This window comes from Macrobrachium nipponense, chromosome 9 (genome assembly GCF_015104395.2).
Source record: "Macrobrachium nipponense isolate FS-2020 chromosome 9, ASM1510439v2, whole genome shotgun sequence".
Lineage (NCBI taxonomy): Eukaryota > Metazoa > Arthropoda > Malacostraca > Decapoda > Palaemonidae > Macrobrachium > Macrobrachium nipponense.
Window position 1 is genome coordinate 41,427,851 of NC_061110.1, and position 20,799 is coordinate 41,448,649.

A 20,799-nucleotide genomic window follows, 5' to 3' on the forward strand; every position below is an offset into this window, starting at 1 on the left:
TTTTTTTGCAACTTCCATCCTGTTCTATAAACCAACAAATTTATCTCCAAGTATTTTATCAACTTCTTAAAGTTGAACATACAGAATATATTTTATTATGACAGTCGTAAGTACAATGGATATGTACCCATATACCGAAGAATGAAATCGCGTTTGTTGAAATGGGTACGAAACTTATTGAATGGGATCCATCTGGGAATAATTGAATCACTCTGGAGATGATTTTAGGCTGAAAATGGGATGACGCATAGAGCAAAAAACTTTTTTTCAGAGTATGTAATGACGAAACAAAACAGAGAGAATTGCGATTCATGGCAAAGATACCTAAGAGAGAAAACATTATTAAATACAGTATATGGGTACAGACTCATTGCGCTTGTGGCTGTCATGATAAAATATTCAATAAATTCGCCTTTAAAAAGTTGATAAAATACTTAAGAGTGTATCTGATGGTTTATATATATACATTTACAAGCATATGTATACATGACACACACACACACACATATAATATATATTTATATGTATATATATATATATATATATATATATATATATATATATATATATATATATATATATATATATGTTTGTGTGTGTGTACATATGTATGCAAATGTATATATTTAAACCATCAGATTTACTCGTAAGTATTTTATCTACTTCTTAAAGGTGAATATATTGAAAATTTTATCATGGCAGCCATAAGTGCAATGAATCGGTACCCATATACTGTATTTAGTAATGTTTTCTCTCTTGGGTATTTTTGCCATGAATCATAATTCTCCCTGATGTTTTGTTTCCTCATTACATACTCGAAAAAAAAACAATTTATTACTATGTACGTCATTTCATTTTCAGCCAAAAATCATCTCCGTAGGGATTCAATAATTCCCAGATGCATCCCATACAATAAGATTCGCATACATTTTAACAAACGCGATTTCATTTTTCGGTAAATGGGTACATATTCATTGTACTTATTCATTGTACTTACGACTGTCATGATAAAATATTCAGTATGTTCACCTTTGAGAAGTTGGAAAAATACTTGATGAATTTGCTGGTTTACAGAACAGGTTGGAGCTGCAAAGACAAAAAGTTTGTGAAAAGACATTTTGTAGGAAATTTAAAAATCCCTTCCTATGACTCGTGTTGAATGCAAATAGGGGGGAACTCAACCACTGTACCTAATATATATATATATATATATATATATATATATATATATATATATATATATATATATATAACTATAGACATAATTTGGAAAATAGCCATCATTTGACATAACAATTACGGTATGTTTCAAACCAGTACCTCCGTGACAGACAGACAGTAATGAAGAGGATATAAGAATTAGATTTTCCTGGAATACCTCCAACTGTCCAACAGTCTCTATGGAAGTCATAATCCAGTTTTCTACATCCAAATACTTTTTAACATTTTTGAAATACTGTTTATTCGGCATTATTGGGGTAATGATTAGTTATTATTGTATGTAAATGAATAATAATTATGTAATTCCTTATCGATGATTTTCCGTTCATTAAGTGATTGATTACTAATGTGAAGAACGTCAAGAACTGAGACGTTATTTTCATTATGCATCAAAGCCTAGAGAAAATAAATTTAGAAAATGCATTGCCTTCCTTATTTAAAGGCGTTATTTTCATTAGTAGATGTCGATAATAATGTAGATAATAATTATTAGACATAAATAACTATTATTAACTTATCAATAATGTCAGGGAATGTTATAAAGGGATATAAGGATACTGCTTGCTAAATAAAGCATTACTGGAACACCGCCAGCATTATTGGAACACCTACTGTCTACAGCATTACCTGAAGTTCGGAACACCTTTCTTCCACCATCACTGGAACAGCTCCAATCAAGCTGTGGAAGTCGTGACGCATCTACCCCTTTTGTGGAAACCCTATAATCAGTTTACTGCATCCATAGAGATAAAGGTAAGAAATGGTATTTGTAATTTTGTATTTAAATTCGTCAAATCTTAGATAAAGTTAAATGTGAAGGCATTTAAAAGGAGTCCTCTTGGGCCTTGTGTTTAGGTTTTGGGGTGACTTCAAACTGACTTGAGGCCGCCATATACATGTCGCTCGCTTTTAACCATTGCTATTTGCAAACATACAAACATTTTATAGGGTTCGCCCTCCTTAAAATGTGTTTATGAATTAAGGTCATGGGACCCTAAGATGGAGTCAGGTAGAAGGCGGAATTCAATTGCTTTGAATAGTATGCAATATTTGTATTTGAAGACGCCAAATGTTGGATAAAGTGAAATACCTGTAAGGGGTAACTGAAAATGCGGTAATTCTTCAGAAGCAATCCGCACTGGATATTAAAATAAATAATCACCTACATGGAAAGAGCATGTGAAAAGCAATATAAAAAGTATAGTCATTATATGAGAGATTGAACGGGGTGGAATTAAATGAGCTTGATAAGTTTTTACCTCGAATTTTTCCTAAGTCGGGAGAGGTGTTTCCTCTACGGTAATGTTTACTTTTAATGAGCCCTCTAACTTACTTTCTTACGGAAACAAAAGCAGTTCCAGTACTCATTATTGGCTGAGAGGTGTGACATCGTTATGACGTCATGGGTTTCATAACCAATTACGAACGACTTTAGTCGAAAACTAAGTTTCACTAGCATTTCAGCGGAGTAATAAAGTTAGCTGTCCAGTGTCCACTGGTATCCTTGTTTGACTGAATACTCGAAAAATGAAGCAAAAACCGGCATATTGACTTCCTGTAGCTATGGCAGAGGTAGTGGCTGGCCCTTCTTCTGGCATTAATTTTGACTTTGAGACCTTCGATTTCCTACAGATTGTTTGCAGTGCAATGTGGGTTACTGTGAATTTTATCATTATTTGTATAGTGGTGGTGGTAAAGAAGTTGTGATTGAATATGCTCAGAGACATAATTTAATTCTTCAGCCAAAAAAACTGCGAGTGTTGTGCAGCTATTTGTCGGATCGACTACAACAGGAACGCCTTTGGGTGATATCGCACTGTAGTGACGAAAGGACGTCGGCGTAAGCGATGCGACACCCAAATCTATCTGCCACGGTAAGTAGCCTTACTGTAAACCCTGTGGGTAGCGCGCGCAGCGCAATATTACCTCTTGCCGTACATGCCGTGCTTGCCAAGAATCTTTAAATTTGCGGATAAGGCGCGAAGCGCCGTTCCGCTACGGCCTTACTGACAGCACAAACATAAATCGATGGTCGCCGATATGTAGTCGCTCATTACTTTGTTTGTTGTTGTTTTGGTATCGCCGCCATATTGGCTTTGGTGTTCTTCCGCCGATTTCGGTCGGCGGTCGAGTGGGCCCGCGAATCAGTAGGTGCTCCCAATTATTATTGCTGCAAAGCACTCCTTTCTGGTTGTTTTGCGTCAGAAAATAAGTTAGAGGGCTCATTAAAAGTAAACATTACCGTAGAGGAAACACCTCTCCCGACTTAGGAAAAATTCGAGGTAAAAACTTATCAAGCTCATTTAATTCCACCCCCTTCAATCTCTCATATAATGACTATGCTTTTTATATTGCTTTTCACATGCTCTTTCCATGTAGGTGATTATTTATTTTAATATCCAGTGCGGACTGCTTCTGAAGAATTACCGAAAATGCAGCATTTTCTTAGGGCCTTGGCATTTTCAATTGTATAGGATTTGGGTGAGAGCCATGGACCTTAGGCCAGCAACGTATCTTAGTTTCATATTCAATTGCATAGGATTGCATGCCATGTCTATATAAGCAAATTCTCGAGTGCTTTCATTGCTTGACAAAATAGGTTAGGAGCAAAACATAGTTTAGGTAAGAGCCTAGGACTTTGACTAGCACCCTAGCTGAGAAGTAGGTTCAAATGCAGCCTTTTTCTTAGGACCTTTTCATATTTAATTGCATAGGATTGTATGCCAAGACTATATATGCAATTTCAGTATTTATTTTCATGTTTTTACACAAAATGATTGAGTTTAAGTAAAAGCCTAGAACAGTAGGCCATCATTAGGGGTAGGTAAGTTCAAATATGGCCTTTTTCTTAGGACCTTTGCATTTTCAATTGCATAGCATTACATGCTGTATATGTACATGCAATTTCAGTAATTATTCCCATGGTTTTACACGAAAGGGAAGAGTTTAGGTAAGAGCCTAGCACTTGAGGCCAGCAACCTTGCTTAGTGGTAAGTTCCAGTGTGTCATTTTCTTAAGTGCATTGTATATTCATTTGCCTAGGATTGCATGTCATGCATAAATATGCAATTTCTGCAGTTATTTTCATGGTTTTACACATATTGGTAGAATTTAGCTGGGATCCGAGGAAGTTGGGTGAGCACTCAAGCTTAGTGGCTAAGTTCAAATACAACCTTTTCTTAGGCCCATTGTATTTTCAATTTTATAGGATTCCAGTCCACGTCTGTATTCACCATTTATTTTCACGAAATAGTAGAGAGAAAGGAGGAGCCTAGGACAGCCCAGCACCCGAGCTTAAGCAAGTTCAAATGCGACCTTTTTCTTAGGCCATTTGCATTTTCAATTGCATACGATTTCATGTCACGTCTACATATGCAATCTCAGCAGTTATTTTGATAGATTTACACAAAAGGTAGGAGCCTATGACCATAGGCCAGCACCCTAGATTAGGGGTAAGCTCAAATGCAGCATGTTTCTTAGTACTTTGCAAATTAAATTGCTTAGGATTGCAAGTCTCGCCTGTATATGCAATTTCAGTAGTAAATCTCAGGGCTTGACATAAAAAGGGAGTTTAGCTAAGAACCTAAGAATTGGACCAGCACCCTAGTTGAGGGGTAGGTTTAAATGCAGCCTTTTTCTTAGAAGCTTTGCAGATTCAATTGCATAGGATTGCATGCCACATCTGTACATCCAATTTCACCATTTTCTCCGTTTTACATGAAATGGAAGAGTTTAGGTAAAAGCTTAGGACGTTAGAGCAGCAATCTAGCTTAGTGGTACGTTCGAATGTGACCTTTTTCTTGGGCCCTTTGCATAGGATGGCATGCCTTGTATATATATGCAATTTCAATAGTTATTTTCTTGGTTCTACATAAAATGGAAGAGTTTAGGTAAAAGCCCATTTTGTTCATGAAACTTACCTGTCAGATATATATATAGCTGTATTTTCTGAAGTCCGACAATTTTAAAAAACTTCCGACACACGCAGTGGTCGGCCAGGTGGTTAGTACCCATTCCCGCCGCTGGGAGGCGGTATCAGGAACCATTCCCATTTTCTATTCCTAATTTTTCTGTCGCTGGTGCTGAAAACACCTGTTTTCAGTACCTCCGTCTTAGGATTTTGGAAACTTCATTGCCGCTAAGTATCCTAATTGTCTTTTGATTATTTACTTGGATTTGTGGGATTTGTGGCTAGGCATACGCTATCTTAAATTGATTTGAATTTGATTCATTTTTGCATAAAATATCTGAATCTAGTTAGGCTAGTTTTCAGACGGGGTTGTCTGCAAAGATAGGGTGTGGCTACCGAAAGCTTCGGTAGATCCGCACTTGGTATGTACGAGGGTATGGGTCTTGCTTCTTTGTTGAGATTTGTCATGTAAGGAGTGTAGACTTTGTCTATCCGTAAGGAAGACGTATGATTCGTATGTACGCAATTAATCAGTAAACATGTCTAATTCCATAAGGAAGACGTATGATTCGTATGTACGCAATTAATCAGTAACAAAAGTCAGGGTAGTGAACCTGCTAACCTTCCTGTAGACTTTATTTTGCCTAACCCTGTAGTATGGCCTACGGGCTATGAATATGTCTACGAGAGGTGCTCGCTCTCCTTCATTGCTGTGAAGTGCTACTTCTGTAATTGTTTACTCCTAACCCTGCAGTGTTTCCTTCGGGCCCTAAGCAGTGTCTGTAGAGGAATTACCCTTTCTCTGATACTCTTTCGATTCGTATCTTAGAATCGAAAGTGCTTGCTTTAGAGAGTAAAAGTGAAGTGCAGAAGTGCAGTGATACCCCTTGTGTAGTGGAGGGTGCGTCAGATCGGCCTCGTTTCGCCTCTAGGCCGGGACCTCTGCTTGACTCCCAGGACCCGGGGACGGGAGCATGTCGAAAGCCCTAAGGAGGGTTACAAGGAACCCCCACCGATCTGGCGTGCCTTCGGCAGTTTCTGATGAAAATCCCCAGACTGCCAAAGTGCGTGCGCGTGCACGAATCCTGAAAGATTGCTTCTCGTCCTCCGAAGCGTCCTCCCCATGCAGGGGTTGAGCTTTCGGAAGGACTCGCGCCCTCTAAATAGAAGCTTTATAGAAGAGGACGCTTCACGTCTCTCTCTCTCTCGTTATGCGTTTCAGTGAGAAGTAAGAAGGCGAACGTCGCCTGAACTCGTGTCCGTCTTTCCACCGAGAAATACGTAAAAGAAGTCATAGTAAGCAGGAAGCTTTTGAGAGCGTACCGCCCGGGACGCTCGGATGGACTCCAGGCGCGCGCTGGGTGCACGCCAAGTGCGCGCCAGGTTGGACGCCGAGCGCGCTCCAGTGGACGCCGAGCGCGCTCCAGTGGACGCAGAGCGCGTTCCAGTGGACGCCGAGCGCGCGCCAGTGACGCCGAGCGTGCACCAGCGCACGCCAGGTGTGTCGCCTGGCTGAAAGACTGTTGAACTCTTCAAGCTCTTGTTTCAGATATGGGCCTAAAGAATGTTTACCTCTACCTCCGGTGATACCTTCTACCTCACCTGCAAAGAATGTGAAGTAGGCAGTGCTTCGGAGGAACGTTTAAAGTGAACAGACAACTTCTTCTTTCGAACCCAGCAAGACATCGGGTTTCGTGAATTCAAGAGGTCTCTGTCAATTAATATTGCTTTTCGCATAGGTGGATGGAGTTAAGGAAAGCTCAAGGGAAAGATCTCGTTTGCTCTACCGCAACCTTTGCCATTCGGCAATAAATTTAAGTTGCCACTACCGCAGTCAAGACTTTGCGATAAGGCAGTTACGGGTTGATGTAAGGCTCGATGTCCTGCACGTCAGGACTCTCGGCAACGTTCAGTGGGATTCTTGCAAAGTACACTCATCAAAAGGACGCTCTTCAGGAAGCGCAAGACAGGACTTCCTTTGCCATACTGCCAATAAATTTTAAGCTTTAGCAGGCATTTGTTGTGATACGGGAGAGGAAGCTGGTTGGAGAGTTTCTTCCTCTTCCCAGGATAATTTTGCAAGCTTTTTAGCCCATCTGAAAGGGTTTTTCAGATGATTATTTTGTTAGTTTCTAGTCGGGACTACGCTGCCGAATTGAACATCGTCGTTCTACCTGCCGTAAGCCCAGTCTCTTAACAGGATTCTTGCCCCTTCCTCGTTTGAGACGGGAATCGAAAAAATTAAATGCTTGACTCCCTGGATTACGTTTTGTCAATTCTTCATGACTTTCCCCCATTGACAATATACTTTCGTTTTGTCAAGTAAGTGGGTATCCCTCATTGACAAAATATCTCTTTGTCCCGTAAATGGGTTAGTTCTCATTGACAAACATCTCATTAACTTGATATTGCGTAAGCGAATAAGCTCGTATTGACAAGATTCGGAAGAGCTCTCATTCGTCATTCGCAGACTCGTACAAGAAATAGACTTGTAGACTGCGTCAATGAACGCTTATGTCCAGTAACATAAGAAGCTTGAGCTGACTGCTTCGATTTCTCTTAAGTTTTGTTCATGAAACTTGCCTGTCAGATATGTAGGTAGCTGTATTTCCGAATTCAGCTATATATATGTCTGCCAGGTAAGTATGAACAAACTTTGTGATATAATTTCATATTTTGCCTTGCGTTATTTTACTTCTGGTTGGTTCAAGTCATATACGCTTGCTGTAGTTACCTCTTCGGATGGCAACCGAGAGGTCTATTGTCTATTTTAAGGACATTTAATCGTTACTCCCTGCAGCCTTCCAGGAGTTTCCGATTTATCTTTTACCGTTGTATGGTAGTGTTCTGACGACACAAACGCATCTATATATTTAGCGTTTTCTGTTTCGCTTAAATATACCAGCTTGAGAGTCTTTCGGCTCAAAAAATAAGGACTATTTCTTCGTAGAATAGGGTAGCTGGCAACCCAGACATAAAGTTAAGAGACGACGTTCGTAAGCTGCTGGCTGCTGCTGTCACGCTGTGTCTGTCTTCCAGTCCAACCGAGCCAGTAACAGATCGGGCGCTGTCATGCGCCGTAGGTTACGTCTCTCTCTCCTGCGGGATTGACTGACTAACCGTATCTCTGTGCTGGCGGTTACGTCTCTCCTGCGGGATTGACTGACTAACTGTAACTCTGCCCTACAATCACGGACTTTAGCCTAAGATTGAGGGGATTTCTTACGTGAATGAATAAACGTTGCATTCGTTTTGCCTTACTATGTTCAACAGAGTTATCTCTTAATCCTTTCGGTGCTCGTTACCGCACGGTATAGAACTAAGAGTCTACCGCAACATTGCACTTTTATATGCTCTCCTGCTTAGGCAAAGCGCAGCCTTATTAGGGAAGTAAGCATACTCGGGAGGGAATGGATGAGCTTGCTGGGGACCATTTCCTTCCTGAAGAAGTTTGTTTCCCCGAATAGACTGCAATTCAGACCACAGTTTTTTCCTACCGGGAAAACTGAAATATTATTCAAGATCTAGGAATGATTCTGAACATCTCTCAGTGCGTTTATCACCTGAGGTGATAGAAAGAAGGTGCCGGACATCTGGATAGGGTTTCAGATGTCCTGGATCTTAATCTGAAAGAAGTAAAAGCGATTCGGTAGTCCCTCCAGTCCTCGTAACGAGTTTTGGGAACCAGTGGTCCAGATCAACTCTGATATTCCACAGCTCTCTCATATCTTAAGAAGTATCTTCTCTCGGTCCCTGTTCGAGTTTACGAGAAAGCCTATTATAACAACAGGTGTAGAATGTAACGATCCTCTAGAGGTTCGTTACCGGATTGCGAAAGTCCGTACGAATCGTCTCGATCGACGGCAGCAACTATTGACTTCCGAGTGGAATCTTTCTTTAGAAGTAAGTTGAGAGTTGTGGAGACTTTAGGGACGCCCTTTCATTCTTCTCTTCGATATGTTGAGGACGAAGAGGCTTCTTCTTCTCTGCTCCCTTATTCTCTGTTCCCTTATTCTCGATCCGGGATCGGTACCATTAAACGCCATCCTATGATATTGAACGGGGATGGATATTTAGTCTCTTTTCCCCTTTTTTCAATCGCTTAGGAAATGTAATAAGAGGATTTATGACGTCACAGGGAGCGACAATGACGCTGATCGCCCCATGTTGGCCTTCAGGATCCTGGATTCACGAGGTCACATACTTCCTAGTTCACTTTCCAAGGACCTTTTCCGAGAGAGTCGGTCTACTCTAACTCGAAAGGTACCTATAACCTCTCCGCTCTGAGTCTGACTACGTTCAGACTATCGAGATGTTGACAGGAATAAGATTACCGTCTTCCATTTCCGTCTGAAGAATGGGATAAGCTGGCAGTCACAACTATTAAAGAATACGCAAATATGTTGTTGACGGCCTTTGGGCTCAGAGATTTGCGTCTGTCAAACAACAAAGCCCTTCACGATCTTTGAGTTCTGTGGAATCTCGAACCTCGCTCACCATCTACTTTTTGTCTCACCTGTTTCTCGGAGTCAGACACTCGTGCGAGATCAGGCGACATATAGTAGCCCTGAGTTTCTTGTTGACGAAGTCGGTTGCGTTTATACACCCCCGATGATCGTGTAACATGAGACCAGGTTGGACTGTCAGGCATTCTTCCTTCGGGACTGAATCGCCTTTTTGCTCCTCGCTCCTTTCTCCTGGCACCAGAAGCTCGAGTCAGGAGTTGATTCGCTGACGACGTTGGGTTGCGTTGATACACCCCCAAGGTTTGCTTAGATTGAATCGCCCAGGCAGTCCAGACACTCATCCTTCAGCGAAGAATAGTGCCTTATGGTCTTCAGGGTACAGCCTTGCTGTCCTTGATTCGTCTGACTGGTCAACTGGTCGGTCACCTGACTTTAGTACAGACGGACTGAATGTGCATGTCCCAGATCGAAGCTTTCAATATGGAACTTAGACGTAGTTCTGAAGTTCTTGATGTCAAAGCATTCGAACCTCTCCTACCTGTTAACTTCTTGCATGTGATCAGGAAGGCCTTCTTCTAACCACCCTAGATACGACAAAGAGGGTTAGTGAGATTTTAAGCCATCGTCACAAGTTTTGGCTTTAGAGAACACAAGGCGGTGTGCTCTCTAACCCTTCCGTTGTGGCCTAAGAATGGTAACCCGTTTTGTCCTTGGGCCAGGAGCTTGGAAGCAAGGATGGCACAAGTTAGTGGGCAGGAGCCAGAGAGAGTCCTGTGCCCTGTCGGGTCTCTCAAGTTTTATCTACATAAAACTCAAAGTCGAAGTCTACAATCGGGCAATCTGCAGTGTTCCGAAAAAGACCAGACTTGCCCATATCGAAGAACAGCCTGGCTTTAGTGTTAAGGAGTTCTTTCAAAAATGCTCCTTCATTGTGTTTGCACAAAGATTTGAAATCTTTTATCTGAATGCTCACGAGGTGAGGGCGCGGCCTCGGAAGCATTTTCACAGAGCATGGCACTCAGCAACATCCTGAGTACCATGTTTTAGCGAAGCAACTCTGTGTTCACTTCACACTCCCTGCGAGATGTGAAGATGGCATATGAGATCTGCTGCTCGCTAGGGCCATACGTCTCTGCAGACACAATCTTGGGGGCAAGAAGTACCACTCATCCTATCCTGTAGAAAATGGTTAGGAAGAGCTCTTAATTTAGTTGTTGAGTCGCCGACAACGGCGACTTCTTAACTCTTAAGCCTTAGTTAACACACCTTAACTTTGGCTAGGTGGTCAGGTGGTGATATATATTTATATATAGATATATATATATATATTTATTTTACTTCTTAGCCCTCATGGTATGGTCAATATGGTCTAGTCACGTCGTGGTCTCGCCCCCTGTTGACAGATCAATCTGGAGTGCACCAGCTATATAGGTCTCTACCTCGCTGGCAACTCTAGTAGCACAAGCAGACTTACGTGGCAGTAACCACGAAGCCAGCTATGCTAACAGGTGGAACCAAGATGTAAATCATCTTGCATGCATTTGTTTCCCAAAATCCTTCTATTCGTCCCTTCCCACCTCCAAAGGTGGGATTCAGCTATATATATATCTGACAGGTAAGTTTCATGAACAAAATGATATTGTTATGATACAATAAAGTTTGTTCATACTTACCTGGCAGATATATATAATCAAGTACCCACCCACCTCCCCTCAGGGGACAGTGGAAATAAAAATTATGAATAGAAAATGGGAATGGTTCCTGATACCCGCCTCCCAGCGGCGGGAATGGGTACTAACCACCTGGCCGACCACTGCGTGTGTCGGAAGTTTTTAAAATTCTGTCGGACTTCAGAAAATACAGCTATATATATATCTGCCAGGTAAGTATGAACAAACTTTGTATCATAACAATATCATATCTTAGGCCTGCACCATAGATAAAGGGAAGTTCAAATGCAGTCTTTTTCTTAGGCGCTCTCCATATTCAGTTGCATAGGATTGCATGCATGTTAAGTCTATATATATGCAATTTCAGTAGTTTTTTTCATGATTTTGCATTAAATGGAAGAATTAAGGTAAGAGCTTACGACCTTAGGCTAGCAATCTATATTATGGGTAAGTAAGTTTAAATGTCCCCTTTTCTTAGGCTCCTTGCATTTTCAATAGTGTAGAATTGTATGCCACTTCTATATAAGCAATTTCAGTAGTTATTTTCATAGCTTTACAAAATGAAAGAGTTTAGGTGAGAGTCTAGGAATATTAGGCCAGCGCCAGTATCCTAGCATAGGGTTAAGTTGAAATGCAACCTTTTTCTTGGGCCCTTTGCAAATTCAACTGCATATGATTTCATGGTTTTGCACGAGTTGCAAGTTTAGGAAGAGCCTAGGACCTTAAGCCAGCACCAGAACTTAGGGGGTAAGTGCAAATGCATAATTTATTTTTATTAAGCCCTTTGCATATTCATTTGCATGGCATTGTATGCCACATTTATATATATGGAATTTAAGTAGTTATTTTCATGGTTTTAAACTGAATGGAATAATTTATGCATTTGGCTACAACATTAGGCCAGCATCCTAACTTAGGGGTAAGTTGAAATGTGGCTTTTTTCTTAGACTCTTTGCATTTGTGATTGCTTAGGATGTGCAGTTTCAGTAATTTTCATGGTTTTACACAAAATGGACCAGTTTAGGTAATAATCTAGAACCTTTGTCCAACACCATAGTTTAGGGGTCCTAAATTCAAATGCAGCCTTCTTTTTCTTCAGCCTTGCGCATTTTCAATTACATAAAATTGCACACCATGTCTATATATGTAATATCAATATTTCATGGCTTTACACGAAATGGTAGAGATTATGTAAAGGGCATTACATCAGCACGCTAGCTTAGGGGCAATTTCAAATGCCTGTTTCTTAAGCCCTTTGCATTTTTAATTGCATAGGAGTGCATGCCAAATGTATATTGGCAATTTCAGTAGTTAATTTCACGGTTTTACACAAAATGGAAGAGTTTAGATAATAGCCTAGGACCTTAAGCCAGCACCCCCCAGCTTATTGGTAAGTTAAAATGGGGCCTTTTTCTTAGGCCCTTTGCATTTCCAATTCCATAGGAATGCAAGTAATGTTTATATGTGCAATTTCAGTACATATCTTCATGGTTTTACACGAAATGGAAAAGTTTAGGTAAGAGCATCAGGCCTTGTGGTAAGTTCAAAGGCAGCCTTTTTATTAATCCCTTTGCATAGGATTGGATGGCACACGTATATATGCAATTTAAGTAATTTATTCATGGTTTTACATAAAATAGAAGAGATTAAGTAAGAACATAGGAACTTAGGTCAGCCCCATAACTTAGGGGTAAGTTCAGATGTGTTTTATTTCTTAGCCCCTTTGCATATTCAGTTGCATAGGATTGCATGACATGTCTATATATGCAACTTCAGTGGTAATTCAAATAGTTTTACACAAAAAGATTTTGGTATGAGTTTAGGGCATTAGGTCAGCACCCTAGGTTAAGGGTGAGTTCAAATACGACCTTTTCCTTAGGCCTTAGCAAATTAAATTAAATAGGATTTCATACAATATTTGCATTTGAAGGTGCCAAATCTCAGATAAGGTGAAATATAAAGGTGGTTATTTTCAGGGTTTTAACGAATTGAAGAGTTTTAGAATTAAGAGCCTAGGACCTTACGCTAGTACCCAAGCCTAGGGGTAAGTGGGGCCTTTCATATTCAATTACATATGATTACATGCAACAACTCTAAATTCGATTTCAGTTGTCAATTTCTTGGTTTTACATGAAAGCATTTAGGTAAGAGCTAAGACCTTACACAGCATCCTAGCCTAAAGGGAAGTTCTAATGCAGCCTTTTTTTTAGGCCTTTGCATATTCAATTGCATAGGATTGCATGCCACATCCATATATGCAATTTCAGTAGTTATTTTCATGGCTTTATAGAAAATGTGAGACTTTAGGCAAGAGCCAAGGTTCTTAGGCCTGCACCATTTAGGGTAAGTTCAAATGTAGCCTTTTTATTAGGCCGTTTGTATACTTGGTTCCATAGGATTGCATGGAATATTTGTATTTGAACTATGAAGGTATTTTATTATTTTCATGGTTTTCCACTAAATCTTAGAGTTGGGTTAAGATTTTACGACCTTGGGCTAGCACCTTATGGGTCAGTTCAAATGCTGCCTTTTTCTTGGGTTCTTTGCATATTCAATTGCATAGGACTGTAAGCCATGTCTATATTTGCAGTTTCAGTATTTATTGTCATGGTTATACACTATATGGTAGAGAATAGATAAGAGCCTAGGACCTCATGCCAGCTGCCTAGCTTAGTGATAAGTTAAAATGCAGCCATTTTCGTTGGCCTTTTGCATATTCAGTTGTACAGGATTTATTGTCACATCTATATATTCAATTTCTGCAATTATTTCCATGGTTTTATGCGAAACTGAAGAGTTTGGGTAAGAGGGTAGGATCTTAGGCCAGGACCCTATCTTAGGGGGTCTCTTAAGTTCATATGTGGCCTTTTTCTTAGGCCCTTTGCATATTCAATGGCATAGGATGGCATGCCACATTTATGTATGCAATTTTAGTAGTCATTTTCATGGTTTTACACAAAAGCTTAAGGGTAAGCTCAAATGTGGCCTTCTTTCTGCTCCATTTGCATATTAAATTGCATAGAATTTCATACAAATCTGAAGGTATTTAGCTATCTTCCTTATTGCACGCAAAATGGCAGAATTTGCATATTCAGTTGTATAGTAATGCATGCAACATTTATATTTGCAACTGCATATTATTGCATGTAACATATTTGCCTTTTAATCTCTTACTTTCAGCCATTTGCATATTCAATTGTATTTGATTGCATGAAACATCTATGTATGCAATTTCACTAGTTATTTGCATGGTTTTACACAATATGGAAGAGTTTTTGTAGGCTGACATGAACTTTAGGCTACCACCTTGAATAGGTTAGTAGGAAGATGGGTAATTTTAAATGCAATTTTAATTGCGTGCAACTCTAAGTAATTCTTCAAGTGATAAAGGTATTTAGTTAGTTCATGGTTTCACACGAAATATAAGGGTTTAGGTAAGAGCCTAGGACCTTAGGCCAGCACTCTAGCTAAGTAAGTAAAAATGTGGTTACCATTTGCATATTCAATTGTATAGGATTGCATGCAACATTTGGATATTCAATTATTTAGGATTGCATGCAACATTTATACCTGCAATATTTGGAGGCACTAAATTTTGAAATTAATAAGGTATTGCCTATTAGAAAATACCTGCACATTTAAATACACAAAATAAAATTATTTGTAAAGTCACATCAGAATTATTTGTAAACTGACAAAGATCCAATTATTTTTCAGAAAATAATGCCATCAAAGAAACTGCCTTCTGTTGAGCCAAAGTCTTGAGAAACCAAAACGGAATGCAGCATACAGGGTGAAGTAAACATCAGATCAGAGGGAGGCCAGACTGGAAAACGAAAAGAGAAGAATTGCTGCGTCCTTTGCAGTGGAAGTACCATGGTGATGGTCAGAATAACTTCGAGCCCCATGATCTTGTCCTTCTCAAGAACATCCAAACAGTTTAGAATTGCTGACACCTACTAGTTCTACAACTGCCTGCAGTTTCTTCTGATCTACTGGCAAGGTGAGGGCAATTACAACTTCAACGTTCCTCAAACCAATCGGGCAACCAGCGAAGGAAGGAAAGTGTTGTCACAAGACTATAGTACCTACAATCTCAGGTTGTGAGCTGGGGAAGAGAACCACCTTTTGAAGTGCAGGATGCTGAGAGCAAGATGCCATCGCCAGTGACACCAATCCAAGAGAGCTATTAACAAGGGTCATCTTCCCATCAAGCGTCTTCGAAAGTCCCAGGCACATGCATGGGTACACCAAAGATGCAATGACTTACTCAGGGGTTCTAAGTACAAATGCATCCACTTCATAGGCCATTTGCATATTCAATTGCATGCAACGTCTACATATGCAATTTCAGTAATTTTTTTCATGGTTTTATATATAAAATGGAAAAGTTTAGGTAGGCTTAAATGAACTTTAGGTTGCAATCCTAGGTTAGAATTGCATGTAATATCTGTATTTGAAGATGCCAAATTTTAAAGTAAAATGTGAAGGCATTTAGTTACCGTACTTTCATTGTTTTGCACATACCATAGGTCAGCACCCAAGCTTAAGTTCAGATGTGGCTATTTTCTTAAACATTTGCAATGTCAATTGCATAGTATTACATGCGATATTTGTAATAATAATCTTATTTTTTTAGCCATATTCAGTTGCATAGGACTGCATGCAGCATCTATATCCACAATTTCAGTAGTTATTTAAATGGTTTTACACAAGATGGAAAAGAATGGTTTTACACAAAATGGAAGAGAATTTATGTAAGCTGACATGAACCTTAGGCTACCACCCAAGGCTAGGTAAGTAGGAAGGTGGTCTTATTAAATACAATTTTAATTGCTTCGAAATTGCAGGCAATATCTGTATTTGAGGTCGGAAAAATCTTAAAAGTGAAATATGAAGGTATTTAGTTCTTTTCATGGTTTTATACGAAATGGAAGAGTTTACGAAAGAGCCTAGGACCATAGGCCAACACCACAGGTTAGGGGTAAGCTTAAATGTGGCTGTTTTCTTAGGCCATTTGCATATTGAATTTATAGGATTGCATGTAACATGTATATATGCAACTTCTGGATTTTTCATGGTTTTACAGAGATTAGAAAAGTTTAAGAATAAGCCTAGGATTTTAGGCCAGCACCCTAGCTTAGGGGAGTTTAAATGGGGTCATTACGCATTCAATTACATAGGAGTGCATCATTATTTATATATATATATATATTTTTTCAACCTTCACATTATTTGAAAGCACTCAATTTCGTAAAGGCATTGATGTCTTTTTGAAAGTACCTGCACATTTCAGTGCATAAATTAAAATTATAAACCTTAGAACAATGATCCATTATTTTTCAGAAAATATGCCACCAAAAACTTCAGGAGCCAAAAGAATGCAGCATACAGTGCGGCAAAAACAGCATATTGGGAGGTCAGAATGGAAGCCAAGATGACAAAAGTTGCTGCATCCAGAGCAGTGGAAGTACTGAAACAGACGGAAGCCTGACTGGTAGATCTGAGAACAAGAGTAGCTGCATACAGAGCAGCAGAAGGACTAGAACAGAGGGATGCCAGAGGACGAAAACAGCATACAGGATGGTGGAAACATTAGATTAAGAGGAGGCCAGACTGAAAGCCAAGAACACGAGAACTGCTGCATCCAGAGCAGTGTAAGTACCAGCATAGAGGGAGAACAGATTGTTAGATCTGAGGATGACAGTAGCTGTATCCAGAGTAGCAGAAGAACCAGAACAGGAGGAGACCAGTTTCTGACACATGATGGCGACAGTCACAGGAGTCAGAACTCCAAGGAGTTTCGAAAAAAAAACTGCTTTCAATTACAAGCTGGATGTCAGTTAACATGAGCACCCTTGTGTGTCCATTGGAAAGTTGGACAATGTTGTCAACACTGCAATGCAATCAAGTGGAAAGTGGCTATGGGACTCTTGCTGCATAATGGCTGCATAATGGTAAGGTGTCTTTGCCACCTTTGTGGTCAGTCTACCTGATCCCCTGCATTCTCATGTGTCAGGAGATATGACCAATTTACAACTATTACTTCTAAATGACGTCATTTGATGCAAAGGAAATGTGCAAGAAAAGCTACATGTTTACCTTCAAAGTTTCAAGGTCAGGTGTGCCGTGCAGTCTGAAGATCCTTACTTCCTATACCAGTCTACTTTATGGGTGATGCAACTGCAGAGGTTGAAAGATCCTTACTTCCTATACCAGTTTACTTCAAGGGTGATGCAACTGCAGAGGTTGAAAAGGCTGAAATGAGATACCAGGCCAAAAGGAAGGCATCGTTCTAGATCTTCAGGAGTTCTTTCACAGGCACCATTCCTATGTTGCCATCTGCATAACAGCCTTGGACCTCATGTCTACAGAGAACCGCAAGATCAGAATCAGGCCAGATAAGAAGCCTGAGGGTGAGCACGAAAGAAGTATAAATTTCCCAACCTCCAGCGAGGTGGTTGTGATGATTGGCAGCAAGATATTAGAGCCCTGTGACATCATCCTTCACAAGAGAAACAAGACAGTGACTAACGCCCACATGTCCTATGACTCCCAGCAGTTACACATCCTCTGATCTTCTGAGAAGGCAAGGATGGCTATACTAAAACATTCCTCAGAACAATCTGGTAAAGGAAAGAAAGTGTAACGTTACAAAGACTACTTTACCTACGGTGTCATATTGTGAGCTGGGGCAGAGAATTTTGAGGTGCCTGCATGCTATGACATGTATGTCAAAATTGAGAAAAAGAGGGTTTGCTACATTTAGATCACCAGCAGGAATTTTGAGCCAATGACGACATCGACCTCCAAGGTACCATTGCCAGTGACATCAATCCAAGGGAGAGAAGTTACAGGATGGCGATGACTGAAAAGACTAGCCAATTGAGTTGAGATAATCCGACCCTGACCATCAACTTCTGCAATGTCATCTACAGGAAGAGTTTGCAGGAGTAAGAGAGTGTTTGGCAATAATGGGGGGGGAAAAACCCCTGAAGACTTACTACAGCCGTCCTTCCCCTCCAGATGATCCGAATACCAACCTGCAATGTCAAGAGGTTCTTCGAAAGACAAGCTTCAGGCACCTCACAAACTCGCCCAGTTTCTTGTGAAAAAGGAACCCATACTGATGTTAGACCACCAAAGAACCTAGTACGGGGGAAGCTGATTCACAATGATGGCCAAATGGGCAGCCTAATCTTCTGTGCTGGCTGAAGTGGAAAAAGTTTCTTGTTACTCTCATTCTGGCCACAAAGCTTGCAAGAAGGAAAGAAAAGAAAAGCAGTAGTTAACAGGCGATTCACTGGCTGGACTGTTTTCCAAGTAGTTTTCCCACCATGGGAAATGATGAGAAGGTCCTGTTGATGCCCAGATAAGACATCGCATTCCCAGGAAACTTATGCACCTTGGTCAGCACCCAAGAAAACATTGGTGACTGCAGTGTTTCCTGACATCCATCTCAAAGTACAACTGGCTTTAGGAAAGTGATTCTGACCTAAAAAATGTGTGAAGACATCAACTTGCAGATCCAGGGAATGTTGCTTCCCAATGAAGTAGTCAAATACCCAACGGAATTAGCCTGAACTTCTTGGAGCTGTCTGGGTATCTGCCTCATGTCCTCTTCCTGAAAGTCAGTACACCAATCAATCCTCCTGCTGCTTAATTAACCTGCACAGTCCCCAGTTGTGAAATGGGACATGTCTGATCATCAAGATTTCCCAACATGGTTGAGCGACCATTCTAGCTGGATGTGGAAGAGAAGATATCTTGTATTCATCTCGCAAATTTCCTGATGATGGTGGACAATTAGCCATTCGGATGTGGAAGAGAAGACGTATTCATTCCACGAATTCCGTCCTGATGATCGTGGATAATCTCCTGTTCACCTAGGATTCCTGTCAGGCTTTGCTCTCCACCATGGTAATCGCTGTAGGTGGTAGACATTATAAACATCCATTTGCAAGAGTTATGCTTCTCACACATGGTCAGAAATAAAAAAAATCTCTATCTGCCATAAAACTGAAATAATCTAAGTTGCTTTTGATAAGTATGATCTTATTCAACTGCAACATTTTATCCTCAAGATTATCCCCGATGTCAAGCCCACTTTCTGCTAGTTTGGGACAGTGTTTTACACGACTTTTCAAGAATAAAGAAAGAGTAAGTGCACTATTATTGAAAGTGTATTTCTTTAATGTATTGTTTTAAATAAATGTTAATCAAAACCTATCATGCACTGCTTCCTTTCCTATATGTCATGTACTCGAGACCACAGAACAGAGAATTTTTTTCAGTTGCTACTGTATGCCAGAACAGTAAAGTCTAGTGAAAGGGGAAACAGACAAATGGTCATTCCTTGATGAAAAAAGAAAAGAAAAAGGACACTCACCACAGCAATTATTCTGGTTAAAATGAACACAGAACAATAATGTCTGGAGAAAGGGACAGACAGACAGTCATACATGGATAAAAGGGATATTTAGTACAATAACTTTGGGAGAACAGGGGCACTCGCAACAGTAGTACCTGGGTAAAAGGGACAGACAGTATAATACCAATGCCTGGTTGACACCTCTAGATAAAAGGGAGTTACCACAGCAATTTCTGGATGAAAGGGATATTCATCACGGTAACTACTGGAGGAAAGGGCCACTCACAACAGTAGTACCTAGGTAAAAAGGACAGCAAATACTAATGCCTTTTATCTAGAGATATTTATTACTGTGTCAGACAGCACAGTAATAAATATATCTTAGATAAAAGGCACAGTAATACCTGGATAGAAGGGACAGTCACCACAGTAATGCCTGGACAAAAGGGACAGACAGAACAGTAATGTCTCGTAAAAGGGGGCAGACAAATTGTCATTCCTGGATAAAACGTGACATTCACCATAGCACAGTCACCACAGAAATAACTGGCTAAAATGGACAGACAGAACAGTAATGTCTGGAGAAATGGGACGGACAAATAATCACAACTGGATAAAAGGGGCAAGTCACTACAGTAATAATACCTGGATAAAATTGGAGTCACCACAGCAATTCCTGGATAAAAAGGATATTCACAACAGTAATACCTGAATAAAAAAGATGATAGAGATAATACTAATGCTTGGTTAACGTTGTTAGAGAGCACAGTAATAAAAAATTCAAAGACACAGGAGAGAGTTTGGCAGAGAATTGCACTTAGCTAGACCCACGTGTAGACTAAGCCCTTCCCTTTATTCAGCTGAGAACCACATATATGTAATGCATACAATCCCATACATGCTTTAGCAGGTTGCCTTTGTCTGTCTTGAACTGAGCAAAAGTCCGACAAGTCAAATTTTATTAATCAAGGTTATAGTGCTGTATTTATTGCCTATTGGGATCATTACTACTGAATCTTACCAATCAAATTGACTTGAAAGAGACCCTTTCTCAACTGTTTTAATACCTAGATAAAAGGGACATTCACTAAAGTAATACCTAGGTAAAAGAGACAGAGAACAGTGTAATGTCTAGTGAAAGGGGATAGACAAATAGTCATT

General features: G+C 40.1%; 1 protein-coding gene and 1 long non-coding RNA gene across 2 annotated transcripts in view; one reads left to right on the forward strand and one right to left on the reverse strand.

Annotated features, from left to right (window-relative positions):
- Positions 1-20,799, reverse strand: part of LOC135218523 (putative neural-cadherin 2) — a 643,835-nt gene that overhangs the window by 25,734 nt on the left and 597,302 nt on the right.
- Positions 1,705-19,497, forward strand: LOC135218527 (uncharacterized). The gene is made up of 3 exons (XR_010315352.1): positions 1,705-1,974; positions 14,985-15,270; positions 16,614-19,497. It is a non-coding gene; the product is annotated as an uncharacterized LOC135218527 (long non-coding RNA).